This window comes from Etheostoma spectabile, chromosome 2 (assembly GCF_008692095.1).
Source record: "Etheostoma spectabile isolate EspeVRDwgs_2016 chromosome 2, UIUC_Espe_1.0, whole genome shotgun sequence".
Classification (NCBI taxonomy): Eukaryota; Metazoa; Chordata; class Actinopteri; order Perciformes; family Percidae; genus Etheostoma; species Etheostoma spectabile.
The window spans coordinates 22,380,070-22,400,855 of NC_045734.1; the positions used below are offsets into that span (position 1 = coordinate 22,380,070).

The window sequence follows — 20,786 nt, forward strand, 5'->3', positions numbered from 1 at the left end:
TTCAACGCACACGTGGGCAATGATGGAGATACTTGGAGAGGCGTGATTGGGAGGAACGCCCCCCCTGATCTAAACCAGAGCGGTTGTCTGTTGTTGGACTTCTGTGCTAGTCATGGATTGGTATGTTGTTGGACCTATGGTTGCTAGTTGGATTGTCCATCACAAACACCATGTTCGGAACATAGGGATATTCATAAGTGTACGTGGTACCAGAGCACCCTAGGCCAAAGGTCAATGACGATTTATAATCGTTCATCTGATCTGAGGCCGTATGTTTTGACACTCGGGTGAAGAGAGGGGCAGAGCTGTCACAACTGATCACCATCTGGTGGTGAGTGGGTCAGGGGGTGGGGTAGACTCTGGAAGACCTGGTAAGCCCAAAACGTGTAGTGGGGTAAATGGGAACGTCTGGAAGAGGCCCCTGTCCGACGGACTTTCAACTCGCACTCCGGTGAGCTTTTTCGTGCATCCTGTGGAGGCTGGGGGCATTGAACCTGAGTGGACAATGTTCAAAGTTTCCATTGCTAAAGCTCAGGCGCGAGCTGTGGTCTTAGGGTCTTAGGTGCCTCAAGGGGCGGTAACCCAGAACATAGGTGGACAACGGTGGTCAGGGAAGCCGTCCGACTGAAGAAGGAGTCTTTCCGGGATATGTATCCGGAGGACTCCGGAGGAAGCTGCAGGGTACCGACGGGCCCGAAGGGCTGCAGCCTCTGCCGTGACAGAGGCAAAGCAGCGGGTGGGGGAGAAGTCGGAGAAGAGACATGGAGAAGGACTTTCGGTCGCGCACACAGGTGCTTCTGGAAAACCGTTCGCCACCTCAGGAGGGGGAAGCGAGGGATCATCCAAGCTGTATACAGTAAGGATGGGGGTTGGGACCTCAAGTGGGGAGGTAATAGAGCGGTAAATCCAGCTGACACGCCCTCTATGGTAGAGGCAGAGCAGGAGGATTATGGGGGTTGTCGTCAATTTGCTGGTGGAAGTCGCTGAGGTAGTCAAACAACTCCACAGCGGCAAAAGCCCAGGGATTGATGAGACCGTCCAGAAATGCTGAAAGCTCTGGGTGTGGAGGGGATGTCTTGGTTGACACGCCTCTTCAACATTGCGTGGAAGTCGGGACGGTGCTAAGGAGTGGCAGACCGGGGTGGTGGTTCCCCTATTCAAAAAGGGGGACCAGAGGGTTGTGTGCCAATTACAGGGGTATACCACTTCTCAGCCTCCCTGGTAAAGTCTACTCCAAGGTGTGGAAAGGAGGGTTCGGCCGATAGTCGAACCTGCGGATTGAAGAGGAACAATGCGGATTCCGTCCTGGCCGTGGAACAACGAATCAGATCTTACTTCGCAAGGATCTGGAGGGGGCCTGGGAGTATTCCCAACCAGTCTACATGTCTTTGTGGATTGGAGAAGGCGTTATGACGGGTCCCCCGGGAGAAATTGTCGGAGTGCTGGGAATATGGGGGGTGAGGGGGGCCCTTTCAGGGCCATCCAATCTCTGTATGACCAAAGCGAGAGCTGTGTCCAGGTTCTCGGCAGTAAGTCGGGACTGTTCCAGGTGAGGGTTGGCCTCGCCAGGGCTGCGCTTTGTCACCAATCCTGTTTGAATAGTATATGGACAGGATATCGAGGCGTAGTCGGGCGGGGAGGGGTTGCAGTTCGGTGGGTCGGGATCTCATCGCTGCTTTTGCAGATGATGTGGTCCTGATGGCATCATCGGTCTGTGACCTAGCACTCAGGATCGGTCGCCGCCGAGTGTGAAGCGGCTGGGATGAGGATCAGCACCTCTAAATCTGAGGCCATGGTTCTCAGCAGGAAACCGATGGAGTGCCTTTCCGGGTAGGGATTGAGTCTTACCTCAAGTGAAGGAGTTTAAGTACCTTGGGGTCTTGTTCGCGGTGAGGGGACCATAGGGCGTGAGATTGGTCGGAGAATCGGAGCAGCCGGTGCGGTATTACATTTTGTTTATCGCAACGTTGTGACGAAAAGAGAGCTGAGCCAGAAGGCAAAGCTCTCGATCTACCGGGCAATTTCGTTCCTACCCTCACCTAGGTCATGAAGGCTGGGTCATGACCGAAAGAACGAGATCGAGGGTACAAGCAGGCGAAATGGGTTTTCAGGAGGGTGGCTGGCGTCTCCCTTAGAGATAGGGTGAGAAGCTCAGTCTCGAGAGGAGCTCGGAGTAGAGCGCTGCTCCTTCGCGTTGAAAGGAGCCGTTGAGGTGGTTCGGGCATCTGGTAAGGATGCCTCCTGGGCGCCTCCCTAGGGAGGTGTTCAGGCACGTCCAACTGGGAGGAGACCTCGGGGAAGACCCAGGGACTAGGTGGAGAGATTAATCTCCAAACGGCCTGGGAACGCCTTGGGATCCCCCAGTCGGAGCTGGTTGATGTGGCTCGGAAAGGGAAGTTTGGGGTCCCCTACTGGAGCTGCTGCCCCCGCGACCCGATACCGGATAAGCGGGATGAAGATGGATGGATGGATGGATGGACTTCAATATCGTCTTATGATTTAAGCTGTTTATCCAGTTTAGCTTTGCAATTTTATTTTTTTTTTTTTTTTCACCTTTTAGCATTAATGGTTGTATTCAACTTAATTAAACCATTCCTACTTTTTCAACTCTTTTTAGTACTTAAGCTTCTTCTTACTGATTAAGGTTATCAACCAGGTTAGTTTTGGCAATTCGACCTTGACTACTCTCTACTTTGTCTTTTTCTGATTTAAGCTATTTTCCAGTTAGCTTTAGCATTTCAAATTTTAAAATGTTCCACATATTTTTTTACATTAGTGGTGTTATTCAGCTTAATTCAAAGCCATTCCTACTCTTTCAACTATTCTTACAACTTTTACTGATTTAAACCATTCAACCAGGTTAGCTTTAGCATTTCAGCTATTCAGCATTCCACGCATTTCTGCAGGAGGAAATGCATTGTCTAGTTTTGGGTTATGGTTCTACGTGTACTCGAATAACAATGTCCAGTCCTTTCCAATAGTTTGCATTTAAGGAGTTATTTTCTGTAGCCTTACAACGTTCATTAAACTCAAATAAGAGTCCAAAAAACCACAACATAATCCGTTTTATAATCCGTATAAATACGTATTGGACAAAATTAACATTTTGACTGCAATGATGGTTCATTTGGAGGGCATCATCAAATTGATTCAATCATCTGAGGCAGACCTGCATGTGTGTAGCCCTATGATGGTCCTCTAAAACAAAAATGTCAAACCTATTGTGGAGAAGGAGAAGTCAAGGTATCATGACTGATAGTGTGATACATGGTATGGGTCCCATAAATATTTGCACTAATTTTGCACCGATTCATTCAATGGATGTGTGACTGAGTTATTAGTTTGGTCAACAACAACAAAAATAAATCAGTTAAAGATGTATAAAACTGGTTCAAATTGTTCCATGTACAGTAAGCTGCAATGGAAAGTAATTATTTATCTATTTCTACTCTACATCAGTGTTGAGAAAAGAAAAGGTGGAATAGGCTGATTTCCCCAAAATCGTGTCTCGAGTAAATATTTACCGTCAGTAAATGATCTCTTTCTGGAAATCGTGTGCACACACAAACTGTTTGAGTTTGGTACTTTATGGTAATTATGGCAGTGGCTATAAAAAGTATTCACACCCCATGGGAGAGTTAAAGTTAACAAAGATAACTGCTGTTGCAATACAGACTCAATCCATACTAGTCAAATGTCTGACGCATGGTCCCCTGGCTTCAAGTCTTATGAAAAAGGTGTACGCTTGCGTGTTTTTCGACGTGCGGTCCGTCAGTAGAATTAATGTTTATCCCTGACCATCGGATAGACGAAAGGAAGAACACGGCCCTTAAAAATCGGTGGCAGTTTGGTATTTTTAGTCCTATAACCGTGTTTTAATCAACATTTATTATGAGATCTTATCATGTTTTAAATATATTCCTTAATGTATTGTGCGGTCTATTTTGGCCGGAAGCTGGATTGCTATGTTGTTTATGATTTTTTTAAACCATACGATGTCCATCTATATGTATTTAGATGTTATCATAGTATTTAATTATTTATTTAAATCATATTATTCGGTCTTATCACCAGTTAAATATTAAAGTACGCTGTAAAACAGAACACTACAATAGTATAATTAGAAATTAGAAGTAGAATTGATAAAAGTGTTTTAGGTTAGCAACAACAGTGTGTAACTGGTTCAAACTGAAGTATGGTTTATGGAATGTGTGGGTTTCATATGGTAACAAAGTGTTTTTTTTTTATAAATTAGTGTATACTTTTGCAAGAGTGTTTCATTTAGCAAGAGGTATGATGGTTCTGCAAATTGGGTGTGTGGTTGTGCTATTTGTGTAGTGTTCCAAAAAACCCCAGTTTTAAAAATATTGCAATAAAAATTGAAAAAATAAGGAAAACCATTCACCTTACACTTACTTAGATAGTAAAAAACAACTTGTTTTATGGTGGCATATGTGTTACCGGTACTTGTTTTGGTCATTATTTTTATTTTTTTTTTAAGTTATTTTTTCGGGGGTTTTCCCTTTATTAGACAGACAAGATGCGTGAAAGGGGGAGGAGAGAGAGGGGGAGGGTGACATGCAGCAAAGGTGCGCAGGCCGGATTCTAACCCGGACCCGCTGCGCGAGGAGCAAGCCTCTGTATATGGGTACCCGCTCTACCCACTGAGCTCTGGGTGCCTCTGTTTGGTGGTCATTATGACAACAGACACCCGTAAGCACAAAAGCATATACAAGCTGTAAAAAAAACAGTATAGACATCTTGTTCAGTGATGTTGTGCGATTGCAATGTAGTGCTGTAATCTCGGAGATCCCACAGTGATTTCCTGATTCTAGTTTTAGCCGTACACATTACAGCAAGTGAATCAGTTGTTTCAACAGCCCAATAAACCTCAGATCAGAAATGTCACTGATCATGTGTTGCTACATTTCTTCTGTACCAGCATCAGAAATCTCCTCTCAGTCTGTGATTGGATGGTTTGTGTCATACATTGAGGAGGCTTTCTGACTCCATCTGCAGCGCCGCCTCCACGCTGTCTGTATACCTGAACCCTGCCAGACCAGCTGCGAGGAGAACCTCCAGAACAGAGGGTGAAGGTGGGGGAGGAAAGAAGACAGAGGGTGGAGATGTATAAAAAACAGAGGTACAATCTATATTTTGTTTGTTGTGTTGTTTAAAAGAAACTGAATTTGGCGTTTTATTTTGGACATTTTCAATAAAAACTAACTGCATTCTGGAAAAAGACCAGTTGCATCTCTCGTAATTTGAACTGCTTCAGCAGGTCCCCGAGTTCGTGATCACTGAGTAATCAACAATACTGACATGATGGCAATCCAGGACCACTGAGCGTGGAGGAGCCACTTGGGGAGAGACATAAGTGAAGAAAAGGAGAGTAAAGAGAGGAAAAACTGAAGAGAGGAGGGTGGTTTAAACACAAAATGGACACACACATACTGTAAGTGTCGTGTGAAAAAAAGACAGGCTATCAAAACAAATCCTTACCTGCAGAGCTTGAGTGTGTATGATGTGGCTGAGATACTCTGTGGCAGGGAAGCTGAGTCCACTACCCAGCTCCATCACCAGCATTCCATGATCAGGACACCTGATACACACAAAAACAATGTGAACACAAAAGCATCCTGTACCGTTAGATATCATGATTTATGTTGTTTAAAGCATGCAGCAGCCCTTTGGCCTTGTGTTGTACCTATGTTTCTCAAACATCCTCATCTTGTTTTACTTGAGTGAGTGAATTCTGTATTTCAAGAGGAAGACCAAGAGGTCATGCCAAAAGAGTCGCGCCTCTGGTTATGAGACTGTTGTTAATGGAGGAAAATGGTTAGAGCAGCTCGACACTCTGGGACTAGTGTCACGTTTATAAAGAAGCCCTGCTCAAGGTACCCAAAAAATGTGGATGATAGTCTACTTGATCATTTAGATGAATATTATTTTCTCTGAACTCTGCTGTATATAATCTCCATGTGGACCATCAACTAAAGGTGGGAGATATGGATGAAATATCATCAGAATATAATTTATATTGGAGATACAGTAAATGGAAATTATGGTAATTACTGAGAAAATGTCTCTCTGTTTTGGGCTAAATAAGTGAATTAAATCCACGACAAATACTATAACTAATGACTACTTTTAGGAATGGTACTCTTGTCCTGTAAACAATGCAAAACAAATGACTATTGTACCTTGGTGGCATTGAAAGGTTAATATTTTCCTCCCGCACACACCGTCCTATACAGAATATTCCAGTACCTTATCTGGGGTCTTGCCAAGTTGAACAGCAGCAGGGCTCCAGATACAGCTACACTCCTACAATGCCATACTGCACCTGCCAAAAATCATCAGGAACGTCACAACAAAACGGGCAGCAAGTCCAGCTCTGAAGGAGAGAAGTGCACATGAGACCACAATTAAACAAACAAATATACTGTATGAGAGACACTAAAACAAAGAAGACACCTACTGCGTATCTTCCACATTACCCACAACACGGTAATCCACCAGGGAGCTACAGCACAGATGATAACAGCAGCTAAGGAGCTTTGGGGATGTAGTAGAAGGCCGGCATGAGGAATGCCAGGGAAAGCAAACACTTACACACTGGGAAAACAGAGAAAAAGGAAGGGAACATTTAAAGAGATTCCCATTTCCAAACTAAGAAGAATTTAGACTCAGCAAAAAATAAATCAACATACACACAAGAGAGAATGAGGAAGAGAGAGGAGAGAGAGAGAGGAGGGAGAGAGAGAGAGAGGGAGACAGAGAGAGACAGAGAGAAGAGAGAGAGAAGTGAAAGTCATATAAATAAGATATATTCTTTGTTGTTGTTCCAGACACATATTTAAAATCAAAAGTAAATAACAAAAATCTTTGGGTTTTGTTGCCAGAAAAAGGTTAATGTTAAAGTCACAAACCCCCTCAAAAGCACATTTTACCAATGTAATGTACATTGAACCAAAGAAGTAAAACAAAAAAAAAGAATTGAGGTTTTTTTAACAGGACTACTGTTGTAATGTTTTGAGCATGACCACAGAAAAACAATCCTTCTGCTCTGCGCTGATAATAAGCCATGATCACAAAGTCCGGTTGATGTGCATGTAATGGTTTAACTTCAAAGGTGGCGGTTCATAATCTGTTTAAGATTAATGTTGTTTAAGATAAGTGTTGTCTCATTCTCTTTAACACTTTACCTCGGAAATCCATGACAACACACGTCAAAGAGGAAAGAGAGACAGCAGGAAAAGGAAGCTAAGAAACAAGAGTGTTCATATAGATAATAACAGGGGCCAGCAACGTGAGTAACTTACTAGCAACTTTTTGTTTTATTTGGATCCCCATTAGCTTCAGCATTCACTAAAAAGCTATTATTCCTGGGGTCCTACAATCTTTCTTGACAATACTCAAACATTTCATACACACACAACATACATTTGAAAAACAAATATAAGTAAATCTAGAAAAATTAGAAAGTGTGCAAAGAGTTTTTGGAAATGTTGACGTGACTCGTTCTTACATGTCATATGATGCTGTTCACAGCCATTGGGTTTTTCAGTAGTATGATTGACTTTTTCCCCATCCACATTTAGCAAAGACCAAAAATAACACTTCCTGAGCAGGCTCTGTAGATAATGGCAGGCTTAATACTGGTGTGGCACACTGATTAAACAAGAATTTTTTTGTGTGTTGTGATAATTCATTGTGGCTTTTCCCTTTATTAGATAGATGTGACAGTGGATAAACAGGAAAGGTGAAGAAAGAGGAGAAGAGGGGGAAGGGGGGGATGACACGCAGCAAAAGGCGCAGGTGGACTCAACGGGCCGCTGCAGAGACTCAGCCACATGGGCGCAAGCTCTACTGGGTGAGCTAGAGTTCGCACCTGACAAGAACATTTAAATGGCACTTCAAAAAGGCTGCCGACCCCGAATTATAACATAGAAAGCCACAATATGCCGTCTCACTGGAAGGCGTGCCCCTTGTGGTGAACTTTGGCATAGAGCTTACAAAATAAATTTACACCAAACGCAAGAACTGAGGCCCTTATAAAGCAATATAAATATGCTGACTATTCAAAATATACCAAAATGAAACCACGTAATGTGACTACACATTGCTGGGCATCACATAGCACAAAGGCAAAAAAAAAAAAAGTTATATGCAATGTTATTTCATTTAAAATTTCAAAAGGGTTTTGTGGCTCACAGTGTTTCTTTACTGTGTGATATGGGTCCAAAATGGCTCTTGAGTCGTAAAGGTTGCCAACCCCTAAATAGACCATATAAATTGGAAAGTGTCAGAACTCACTTGTGATGATTCCTCCAGTGGAGTGCAAACACACAGTCTGAGAGTTACTGCCGTCTGGATGTGAGCAGAAAACATGTGCTGTAAATATTAAACAACTGCATTTCTCTAGTGTTGTCTCACTCCTCACACCACACTCTCACTCACAAACACTCTCTCTCTGTTCTCACGACGACGGACGCACGCAAGCCGCACACACACCTTCGAAGCTGCCAGTGACAGGATAGGCTGACACAAAGGAGCCCAGATATTGGTCACACCAATTGCCAGCAGCTCTGGTTGGCATCAATTCGTGTAGTCGTTCTGACTGGCTGAGGACAAACAGGAAGTTAAAATCAGACACCCATTCTGTTAACTGCCTTCATTATAATTATGTTTTTTTTGGGGGGTTTTTTATAGATAGAGTAGAGAGAGGGATGACACGAAGCAGGTCGGATTCAAACCCGGGCCACTGCCTACACGTGCTTACACTCTACCAGGTGAGCTAGAGGATTGCTCATGATCAGTGGTGGTCTGAAAACACTTATGGAAATCCATTTGATAATTGTTGAGATATTTAGTCTGGGCCAACTGAAAGACAGACATTGCCATCTCTACGCTGCTAGTGTAGCTAAAAACACTTACCAAAAAGCTTTGGCAATTGCAATGCTCTCCAACAAACCCATGAACGGAATTACCGCAAAGCCCTCCTCCAAAGCCTGCACAAAACACAGAAAGGACAACTGGCTAGTCAGCTGCTCTTCTGGTGAACTGGGAAAGAAGGAAGTTAAAGTTGCAACTTTAACAAAAAGATCACTGCCACCCCCAGTTGCTGGCCTTGTCACTGTGACCTCCTTACTCTACATCTGTCCAAGGAGACGACGGTGCCGTTAGCTGTGGTGTCGAGGTGGGTGGGGGCCTGATCGCGGGGAGGCCCTGGGAAGTTTCCCCAGTGACTGTAAACAGGGAGGCCGTAAGCTTCAAGAAATGCCACAGGATGCAGCCATGACCACCAGAGCGTTACGCATGACCAAGAAAGAGAAGAATGAAGAAATGGAGGAAAGTTTTTAGAAAAGTAAAACATAGTGCAGACACACTGTAAAATGTTAAACACAATCAATCACGAAAGATAAAGACATCTGCATCCTGGAATAACGTAAATTCATAGCAAGTGAAATTAAAAAAATGCTAATAATTTGCCTTAATCCTAATTAATTTATGTGAAGGACGTACCACCACACACCCACACACACACACAACACACACACAACACACACACCACCCACACACACACGTACTGACGGTAGCAACTGTCCACCCTAGTTCCTGGCGACTCTGGAGCAGGTGGAGCGTCGTCAGAGCCCAGACTCGTCTTCATAAAAAACAAACATGACCAGCAGAGCGAGACAAAGCAGCCCCAGTAACACCACCTATCCGGCTTCTGGGATCTTGTAGAAGGTGTAGTGTAGATTCCAGGACAAACTCGTGGGGGGGAATGCCCTGAAGTCCTAGTATATTCTAGAAACAGAAAACACGACCATCTTCATGAGCACCATGAAAGGGCAGAGAGTCAGGGGACTCCTCTGAACAGAGCCATACTACCAAATGTAATTTGTAATTATTTAATACAACTTCTTAAAGCATTTTTATTGTCTGCATTGTTCTTGACTTAAGGACCTGACAAAACTACTAATAAAAATAATGTTCTAAATGAAATCAAACATACGTACAGTATCTTTGACATTTCTGTTCATGAGTACAGGAGCTGGTAACTGGTGTGTTCAAAAAACATCTAAAAAACTGGTTCATAACACATCAGACAGTCGGCATTAATAAGAAAATGTATTTTCATCAAACCCAACCGTGCTGCAACTTGTGTTCAATTGTGTTTTGTGTAGTATCTTTTTATTTTATTTTTTATTTTTATTTTCCCTATGTCTGTATTATATTTGTACACTGTATTTATTATTAACGTATGTACAGAGTTTATCTGTTTACTACTTTTTTATTTGTATTGTTGACTGTAATTTTCTTGTTGTGTTGTTTTTAGGGAGACAATTTTAAGTCTGTCCAGGGACAAACGGATGAAAAAAGCCTTTTGCTTAAATTTGGTGGATGTGCTGAGTGTGTTTATGTTGCTGTGTTTGATTGAGAGTCCAGTGAGGTGAGGCATGTATTTAACTCTCACCTTGACCTGGCCAAGCCAATGGTTATCGCAGCAGCACAAGTGAAACTTTTATACAGGGAAAGAGATGAAGTCTAGCAGGAAACCTGCAGAAGACAAGCAAAGCAATGAACAATTTACAGTCATGACCATGACCTTGAACCCATCCCCCCCCCAAAAAAGAAGCATGGTTGAACAATCTACAGACTTCACAGAATTTGGGAGGGATTAAAGGTCCATGACATGGTGCTCTTGGATGTTTTTATATAGAATTTAGTGGTCCCTAATACCATATCTTGGTGCAGAATTACAGCCACATACAGCCAGTCCAACAGTGAGCTTTCCTTAGTATGTACCATTCTGAGTCTGTAGCTTTGCTCATTTGAAAGCCATGATGTCTCTTTCATGGATGAGCCAAATTCTCTGGGCGGCAAAGCACGAGAAGGGGGTAACCCGTACCCTCTGTTCCCCGACATGTATCTCTCTCCTCTTTTCAAACAATCATTTCAAATCGTAATGTTTTCAAATCAGGTTTTGATACAGAGTCCAACTTAAATTTACATATGCCAAATATAATTGCTATTAGTGAAAACAATATGTCACACTTTTGTATGTTTGTCCACTTGGCTCGGCATTCAACTAAATTAAGAATACCCCAAAACTGGTGTCCCCCGACCGTCTACTTACCTAATCTCAGTAATGCCATTAGGGCCCTGGATGGACTCCACGAGGAGGCGAGCGCACGGCTTGGTGCGGCTCCCCCCCACACGGAGAAGCACAGGAGGGGACAGATGGCAGTGGGACCCAGTGTCAGTCTTAGAGGTCCCCAGGAGGGTGTAGATGAACCCACCCATGAAAGCAGAGTAGAGTCCGTACTGAGGAGAGAAAGGCTTTTAGATTGATTCATTACAAGTCCCTTTCTCCACTCAACAACACTATAAGCTTTTTTCATATTTGTCATGATGAAGGTGGAAAGTTTTCTCTGTGCCCACCGTAAATCTGAGTTTAAATTTTGTGACATAATACATGGAAGGTTCAATATGCAAATTAAACAAGGTGATGTGGAAATGTGAATCTTTAGTGCACCACTCACTGAGAAAGGACTTTTCAGGGAAGTAGGAGGCCTTGTGTCCAGCAGTTAACTTTTGAAACTTTTAAAAACCATTTTCATACTGTAATCATAGAGTCAGAGTTTTCAATGATAGGAAGGAACACAATGTAATTGTAAGAGTATTGTAGATGTCTTAAAAACGTATGTAGAAGCGGATCGTACTCTTTATTATATTCTAGTAATTGATTTCTCATTTGGTCAAAAATGTCTGAAAAAAGGGGAAAATGACCCAATATTTCTTGTAGATTACTTGTTTTGTCCAACTATCTGTTCACAACCCACAGATATAAATTTGCGGAAACAAAATCTTCTCAAAAGTTTGAGAAAATGTGTGGCATTTTGCTGAAAATCAAACAACAAAGACAAACAAAAAGAAATGTTCTCAATGGTCATGAATCATAAATAATGCTAAAGTAGCCTACTTCTGTTTACTGCAATTAATAAAATGCCGAGGAGGAGAAAACAGCATCTGTCTTCCAGAAATCATTTTTGAGTGTTTGATAGTAATTTATTTGTGCTTAAGAAAGTATTTTATAGTGTGTGGCTATTCTTTGTACTATTTTGTTTTTTTAAATAGTGTAAAATCTCATCTCAAGCTCATAGACCCAATCATGTCTCCTGTCAATATAGATATAAAATACTGGATCAAGTTAATTTTAACAACTTGTGATTGAAAACAGCCTAGTCTGGAGAGAGTTAAATCTAAATGGAAGTTGAAAAGCACAGAAAAACCCAGCTACGATTCACCTGAACGGAAGGCCGGCTACTTCAGCATAAGCCAGCGCTGCGGTACAGTCGTCAACCCGACGGGTGAGGCCTGCGAGTAGGTCCATCTGAAGCCACTTCAGCTTGTACCTGGGTAGCCAGGAGAGGATGGGAAGCCAGGCTTTAGGGTGGTTGAAGGAGCAGCAGCCCCAAGCCGACAATGACCCAGCAGAGGCGGCGTCCATCGCACAAGGATCACGGGTCAGGAAGGAGAACCTGGAGGAGAGGATGACGAAACAACAAAAAAGGATGAAAAGACAGCATCAAGTGCACAAAGGGAAAGGTGACGTTTTACATATTCAAATGCATGAGTAGGCTGATTACAGAATAAAAGCCACTTACACAAACGTGTTTAGTTCCTCCTCTGCTTTAAATGTCACTCAGCAGCTTTTTGGGAGGTGCTGCTTGGTTTCTCTGGTTTTGCGCACAGCATTCAGGGAAACACAACAAAGATGTGCTCTGTGTGCATGCAGTTTGTCTGTGTTCTTCTGGAAAAACATGTAGCATATAAAGAAAGCGGATGCCATGTCGTTGGTGCATTCTGTGATCTGTGGTCATAGTAAAAAAAAACTAGCTTGTAAAACTGCCGGTCGACATCAGAGTGTCTTTCGTGGTCCTCTACCTAAACACGCTTTTAGGTTGTTAGGTTTATGATGGTATATGACAGGCAAGTGTGTTGCTGATACCTTTTTTCTCCACAATCATCTACAAGCCATTAAACAAAGAAATAATCCACACATATTCCTCTGTGTTATTTGAGTTTACAGTAGCTTCATTTTACAGTGTAATGTTTTTATATCTCCCATGTGGCTATAATGGTTTAGTTATGTAGGCTATAATAGTTTACTAGAACAGATTGAACAGGATGATTTAAATTTGATAGCGCGGCGTGACTGGAACAATACCAATTAGATGAAGAGAAATAGAGAGATTTAAATAGAACTGAAAAACAAAACAACAGAACTAATAGAACAGAAAAAATAACACACTACACAGTTGTTATGAGGATTGTACTAATTTGGAAACCCCTCGAAACGAGATGATGACTCAGTGGCTTATCCTAATAAACAATATGAACTTTAAAAGAATAGAAAAAGAGCAAACAATCCAATATCATAGAATAAATAGAAAAATAAGACAACAGAATATAATAGAAATCTTCTAAACTCTCTCTCTCTTCATCTTTTTTATTCACTGGTTCAGCTGTGATTTTCGCTCTTTCTCTGTACCATGGATGTGTCAATGCGTTGTGCTATTTTTTAAAACCACTTCCCAAAATGACATTTCGCTAATGAAGCCCGAGACAGTTCCTGTTTTCTATCCTCACGTGACCATGTTCATGTGACCACAGTTGGCGGGGCTAAGTGTGTTTGAGGAAGACATGAAAACAAGTCCAACATGGTCCAAAACGTCAGGCGCACGGCTCTATTGTCACGTTATGTAGGCCTACTTTAGGTAATCATTGGTATGACGAATTAGTTTTATATATTTAATGTAATTGTTTTGACTCATATTAAATGTTACAAGCTAAACCAGAAATAATTTTGAGACTAAGTTGGCGAGATCTACGTGAAACAGTCAAAATAACTTATCATCCTCATCACGATCATGATGCTTGAGTTTTTATCATTTTGGCATCATGGTTCATCGGGAGTCAAAGAGAAGAAATGTCCTTCTAATAATTGGTGAGTAAACTTTTACATTTATAGCGTTCTAGTTGTAGAGACTCAATATCTTTTGAACTGGAAGAATACAGTGCTGAAATACAGGTACACCTATCTGAAACTAAACATCTAATACAACAGTCCTGCAATAAATCTATTGCATTTACAGAGAGGGGAACATTATTATAATCTACCCTCACTGATATGGATGGGGGGGGATAAAATAACAGAAACACCTGATGATGTACACTATTGTTATAAATTATTTGGACAAGTCTACAGCCTACACATGCTTCTATGATTCCATTTAAGGGAAATCTTACACTTACAATGACAACAGTGTGCCTTCAACCTTGTAGCAACAGATTGTTTCAACATGAGCATGCCACCGAGCACAAAGCCTGGTATATTGGTTGTTTCAACCATATGTGGTGTGGAAGAACTTGCCTGCACATGGCTCTACGGTCAACCCAATGAAACACCTTTAGGATAAACTGAAACAATGACCGTGTGTCCAACATCAGTGGGTGAATCATGAGTGCTTCTGTGGCGAATAAGAGCAAATCCCATGCAGTGTAGAGCTAATACTGATGTGTCTTTTTCCTCTTCAGCTGATGATGCAGGTTTTGAGACGGAGGTGTATAACAACTCTGTGGTCACACACCCCCACCTGCGCGCTCTGGCCAGCGTTAGCCTGGTGTTTAACAACGCTTCACCTTGTCAGCAGTGTGCCCCCAGTCGCTCCACCATCCTCAACGGCCTGCCACAAGTAAAAACACACGCATGCACAACACACACACCTATATATATATTGATGCCTCCATTTTTGCATGAAGGCACAGTATTTAGATTATTTTGATGTGTTCAGCCAGAACGGAATGTAAGGGCTTCATCAGGGTGTTCACAACTTCAACTCGTTTGACGGAGTACAAAGTCTGCCGCTGCTCCTCAGCCAAGCCAACGTGGCACACAGGTAAGTAACACAGAGACGTCTAAGTCACTCACACAAACACACACAAACACACACACACACACACACCGTTTCTCCAACTCTATCTTTTTTCTTTTCTCACTCCCACAGGTATAATTGGGAAGAAGCATGTAGGTCTGGATCTGTATACCCTTTTGATTTTGCCTACACAGAAGAGAACAACTCTGTCCTCCAGGTGGGGAGGAACATCACCGTATCAAACTCTGGTACGAAAGTTTTTTTCCAGACCCATAACGAAGAAGCCTTGAACGTAGGCGAAAGAAAGACGAGAATAAAGAAAATATGAAAGATGAAGAGAAGCGTTTTTCCTTGTACGTTGCCTTCCATGACACCCACGATGTGGACACTCGCAGCCCCAATATGGAGCTTCTGTGAGAAGTTTGGGAATGGTGAAATGGGGATGGGTAGAATACTGACTGGACACCAGAATATTACACACCAGAACAAGTAAAAGGTCAGTGACATACAGATGTAATGTTTTTCAAATCCCACTCATTGGGAAAACAAGGATTATAAACTGTCAAACGGTTTAATTTGGATACTGGTCTCATGCGATTTTTTTCACCTTTAAAAAAACAAATATTTATAATTTGTTTATAACATTATAATTTCTACAGCAGTACATTTGAAAGACATATTTTTGTGGCTGCTCATGATGTTACCATTAACATGTCATTTTTCTTTCATCATGGTCACATTTCTACAACAAAAATTACAAATTCTTGAGATTTTGTCTCATTGATAAGTAATGAAATACAGTATATCTAAAAGACACAGAGACTTAAGTTGATGAACTGTCCTCATCTGTGTACTTCAGTTCCTCCTTTTGTGCCGGACACACTGCGGCACGAGCTGACTTGGCTGCACAGTACACCACGGTTAGCAGGCTGGACCAAGGTTGGTTTAAAACCCTACCCATAAAAGGCCAAAGGCCAAAGAAGAGGACAGAGAGAAGTTATTTTGTGAAACGCTAAGCTATGATGGTGTGGATTTTCCTCGCAGGTATCGGTTTGGTCTTCAGGAGTCAGGGACGCATGGTTATGAGAATGACACTCTGGTCATCTACAGCTCCGATAACGGCATCCCCTTCCCGAACGGCAGAACCAACCTGTATCGCTCGGGGACAGCAGAGCCATGTGGTGTCCTCTCCAGAGCACAGGGAGCGAGGGGGAGAGAGACCAGCCAGGCCTACGTCAGCTGCTTGGTAAGATATGGATGTAATTGAAGTATAGACCATAAGGTCTGTCACTTGTCAAGTCAGCACTTGCTGTGAGCACAGTGTCCATAACGAGTTTTGTTCCAGTTGTAGTTGCTCACACAGTTGCTAAAATCTTTTTGTTTGTGACTTCTAAAACAGGGGTACCGCAGGGATCTTAAAAAGTCTTTCAAATGTTTTAAACATAATATTTAAAAATAAGACCGTTAAAAGCCTTTAATTCCTTTAGAAAGTATTACATTTATTACAAAGAGTCTAACATTTGTATTGTCTTCATAAGGTAAAATACCTCCTTCATGTTCATTCAATTGTCACAAAGCATGCATGCATCATGTATGAGTGCTGCAATTAAATATTGTATTAAGTTTCACGTACTTGGTAAACCATCTTTTATTGCCTAAAATCCTTCCATTATATCATACAAACTTTTGCCAGTTTGTTCATGAAGTTGGTATTAATTTCTTTCTAAAACTATGAAAATTGTCTGAAAAAGTCTTAACTTACTGTGGGAACCTGGGAGTACCTTATAAACAAAGAAATTATGGCCTTAGCTAGGGCTGGGCAATATATCAATATTATATCGATATTGCGATATGAGACTGATATTGTCTTAGATTTGGATATTTCATAATATGGTAAACTGGTGTCTTTCTGGTTTTAAAAGGTTGATTACAGGTAAAGTCATTTTCTGAACTTACCAGGACTGTCTAGCTGTTGTATATATGTATTAATTACCTCTACCCACTAAGTCATTATATCATTTATGGGGAATATTATCAAAAATCTGCGTAAAAAATTAGTCAACCATACATTCTGTGCAATATTGACATCGAGGTATTTGGTCAAGAATTGTGACATTTGATTTCTCTACATCACCCCATCCCTAGCCTTGCGAGACATGAGTTCAATTCAATTTTAGTTATAGTATCAATTCATAACAAGACTTATCCAAGACACTATACAGATAGGACCACACTCCAGAATTTAAAGGACCACACAGTTTTGTAGTCTCCTCAGAGCAAGCACAGTGCGACAGTGGCGAGGAAAAATTCCTTTTAGGCAGAAAACCCGGTCAGGACCAGCCCTTGGTAGGCGGGTGTCTGACGGGCGGTTGGGGTTAGAATGAAGAGTGGCAATAACAAAAATAGAAAAATTAGTAGTTGTAGCAGTTCTTTGTAGTAGTTCATGGCATAGAGGACGCTGTGCGGCCATTACAAGGCACAGCAGGAATAGCAGGACGTAGCAGGGCACTGCAGTGTAGAAGTTGTGAGAGTTCTACCAAAAAGAGTGATTCTGATTTTTTTTTTCCAGGTTTTGTTAGGCCCGCACGGTTTTGGTCAGTAAAAAAAAGTCTCTAGTCATCTTGTAACCACTCAGATTTATCTGGGACCCCTCAGTGTGTTTCCAGGTCGGGAACCACTGGCTTACAAAATGAACAAGCAGTGCAGTCAATGTGTTTATCTGATGGCTACATCAGCCACCAGAGGGAGCCTAAACAATTGTGCATTAGCAGCAGATTTCAGATAAAACAAGAAAATGCAAAATGATCATCCTGAGAGGGTAATAATTAAATGTAATCATGAAAATACCATCAATTAAAACATAGAAATAACAGTTGTGATATAAATGCTGCAGATTTATTCATCTGAAACATTCAAAACACTCCAAACTTGAGATATGTGGTTTCAATGGACAGTGACATGTAAATAGTTTACCAGTGAATTAATAGCAACAACTGTAACTAATTATTAGTAAAGTATTTTAGATTTTCTTAATTATTATTACATGAATACTAACATAAAGTTGAAATGTATCAACTCAGTATTACTGTAGTTTGCCTTTTTTCTCACTGTCTTTTCTCTTCTTCTCCCTCTCTCTTTTTGGCAGACATGCACTCCCACCATTTGGATGGTTCTCTGTTCCCTATCCGTCTACAGCCTCCCCGGCAAGCCCCACCACCCTGGTTCACCTCACACGGTCGCTCCTTACTGCCTGCGCTGGTCACTGAGCCGGCAGCTGGCACAACCGTCTACGCCAAGCCAGTCCCTTCACGAGGTCTGTGGCACTGTTGCGTTTTCTGTCTTCCAGATGGGATGTCATGGTCCTGTCACTAATAGAAAGAGATCAAACAATGGGCCTTGACTGCTGTACTGTCATTTTGATTTCATGGTAACAATGTACTACCCACCGCTCTGTCCACCAGGGGGCGTATCACTTCCACAACCTACAACTCGTATGCCCTTCCCCCTCCAGGACCTGTAGTGTCACCCACCTCCAGGACCTGCTGAACCGCACGAAGTGAGTGAGCCACACACTGGTTCAAAAGCCTGGAGCAGTATTACTACAGAGGGCGCTGGGAGCTGTTCGACTCCAGGTCTGTTACAAATCAGTTGCTCATCATGTTTTCAGCCAAGCAGAAGATAAATTATCAGTCCCATTTGAGCTTAGAGATCGACGTCCAAAAGCAGAGTGATCACATTATTGACCTGATTGGTGGATGAACAAGTTCTTCTGAATGATATAAGGTGCACCATCCACTGTTAGTGTGATTAGGCATAGGTAAATGGTCAGAAACTGACAGAATAATGGATAGAAAAACTGTTCTAAAAACTAAAACCAATATGAATTTCGTAAGAGGAAATGGGTCGTTCTCCTGCAATGAACAAAAAAACCGCAAACGTACAGTTTATGTTTATAAAAGAAGGAAAAAAAGAGGAAAGCAGCTAAAGCATCCCCTTCCTGTGTGATGGTCTGACAAATTTATATGGTCAATCCATTTTTCATTATATTGTCAAATTTTTAAATTTTCAAATAAACCATTTTAATGAAAACTATAGGGCTTACTTTGCTTCACTGGGACCAAAAAAAAAGAGCACGAGATGTTCTTTGTGGTGTAAGAGGAACATCATCAGACCTTCATTCTGGGATTTAAAACACTAAAGCTTTATTTTTCTTCAATGTTTTTTTTTATGGACAACAAGAACCTCAGATAAAGACAACCCAATCTTGTTCTATCTGTTGATGATGTTTAAATTTGAAAAAATGCTTCACCACACAGGACGGACCCATGGAAACGAGGAACCTGGTATCAGACCCAAACACAGCGCCGTGCTGGAGAGCCTGAGGCAGGAGTCTGCAGAAGTGGCAGTGCGAGAGGGTGACCCTTGGTGTGTGTGGACCTGGACTATGTCCTGGAGGACAACTAGAGCCACACTGCAGACCACTCTACAATGGACTTTGATGGACACTAATGACTTATACTCATCTTGATTGACACGGTGTCACACGCACATTTAACACATTCTTTATAAATTCATATGTAGTTTATTTTTGTTCAATGCTACTTTTAATCAAAAAAAATAAACTCAACTTGAATTGCCTTAATTCCTAACATTGTTTATGATAAAGTATCAATTCTCTTCTTATGTAACCAGATAATTTGGTATTCAAGTCAATGAACATTCTTATCTGGCTCTATACATTTAAGGTACATTTTCTCATCATCCAGACCCCTATAACTTAATATATATAGTTAATTGAACAACATGTAGATGATCCCTCTTTGTATTTTGTCTCCCATCACTGTTGTTTGCTGTCTGGCTAATACACAGGCGGGGGAGTTCATGACGTATGACCGGTGAAGGTCGGCAAATCAATTGGGAAAGGGTGTGTACGATTACTCAGAGCTCCACTTTGAAAGGAGACGATATCAATCCTTCCGTGGAAATCTGTTTGGGAATACAACATGGGTTAGTCAGTTATTCACTCCTGTTTATGATCTGCCTTTTTTTATTAATAATCTGTCCAGTTTTACTCATATTGTGGTCTTCTGAAAGCAGCTCAGTGATTCGGACCTTTTGATGCATGCACATGGGGAAGCACGGACCCAAGTTATTATGCACTTTGTGTGGATTTCCAGACACATTGGTCTGACCATTTTTCAACTGACTTTTTACTTGTGCTGAAATCATGGTGGAACACAAAGAAAGCAGCAGGGCCATTTGGTATCAATGGTTCTCACTCTGGCTGACCAATAGTGCTGGTGTCGCATCATATTCCAACCTGTCCTGTCGTCATACCTGGAACAAATGCTTCGAAAGGTCTACATAATTCTGTAAAACATTTGAGGATTACAAATGAAACCGTCAGACTTTTTAAGTTGTGAAATGTATTGATGCTTTTTGACATGTCAGGGATTGTAAAAATACAGTTTGTCAAAATGACGAGACATAAAAAGTCCTTGCTCATTAATAACTTGGACATCTTTCAGTTTTGATCATTATTTATTACTCTTTACAAGCTCAGAGCAGGGATTGACGTCCCTATACATCTTAACCCCCCCCCCACAACACCACACACACAAACACACCTGATCAATTCGGATTGGGGCTTTTTTTTCCCCTTCTCCCGCTAAAGACGGATCATTTCCACCCACCTCAATTTTGATTGACGAACGCCTGGGTCACAAACGTCAAACAGTAGCCATATATAAGAAGCAGAGAAAGTTTTCCACAACACCCATCAAAACGAAAAGTCGGCCTCATGATCAACAACAGATCGAGAAAGTGCCGTATTCCTTT

General features: G+C 41.7%; 2 pseudogenes; one reads left to right on the plus strand and one right to left on the minus strand.

Annotated features, from left to right (window-relative positions):
* LOC116694948 (sodium-independent sulfate anion transporter-like) overlaps positions 1–12,531 on the minus strand; it is a 29,969-nt pseudogene extending 17,438 nt beyond the window's left edge.
* A 1,443-nt stretch (positions 12,532–13,974) lies between these two features.
* On the plus strand, positions 13,975–19,447 carry LOC116701847 (N-sulphoglucosamine sulphohydrolase-like; annotated as a pseudogene).
* Positions 19,448–20,786: the final 1,339 nt, after the last annotated feature.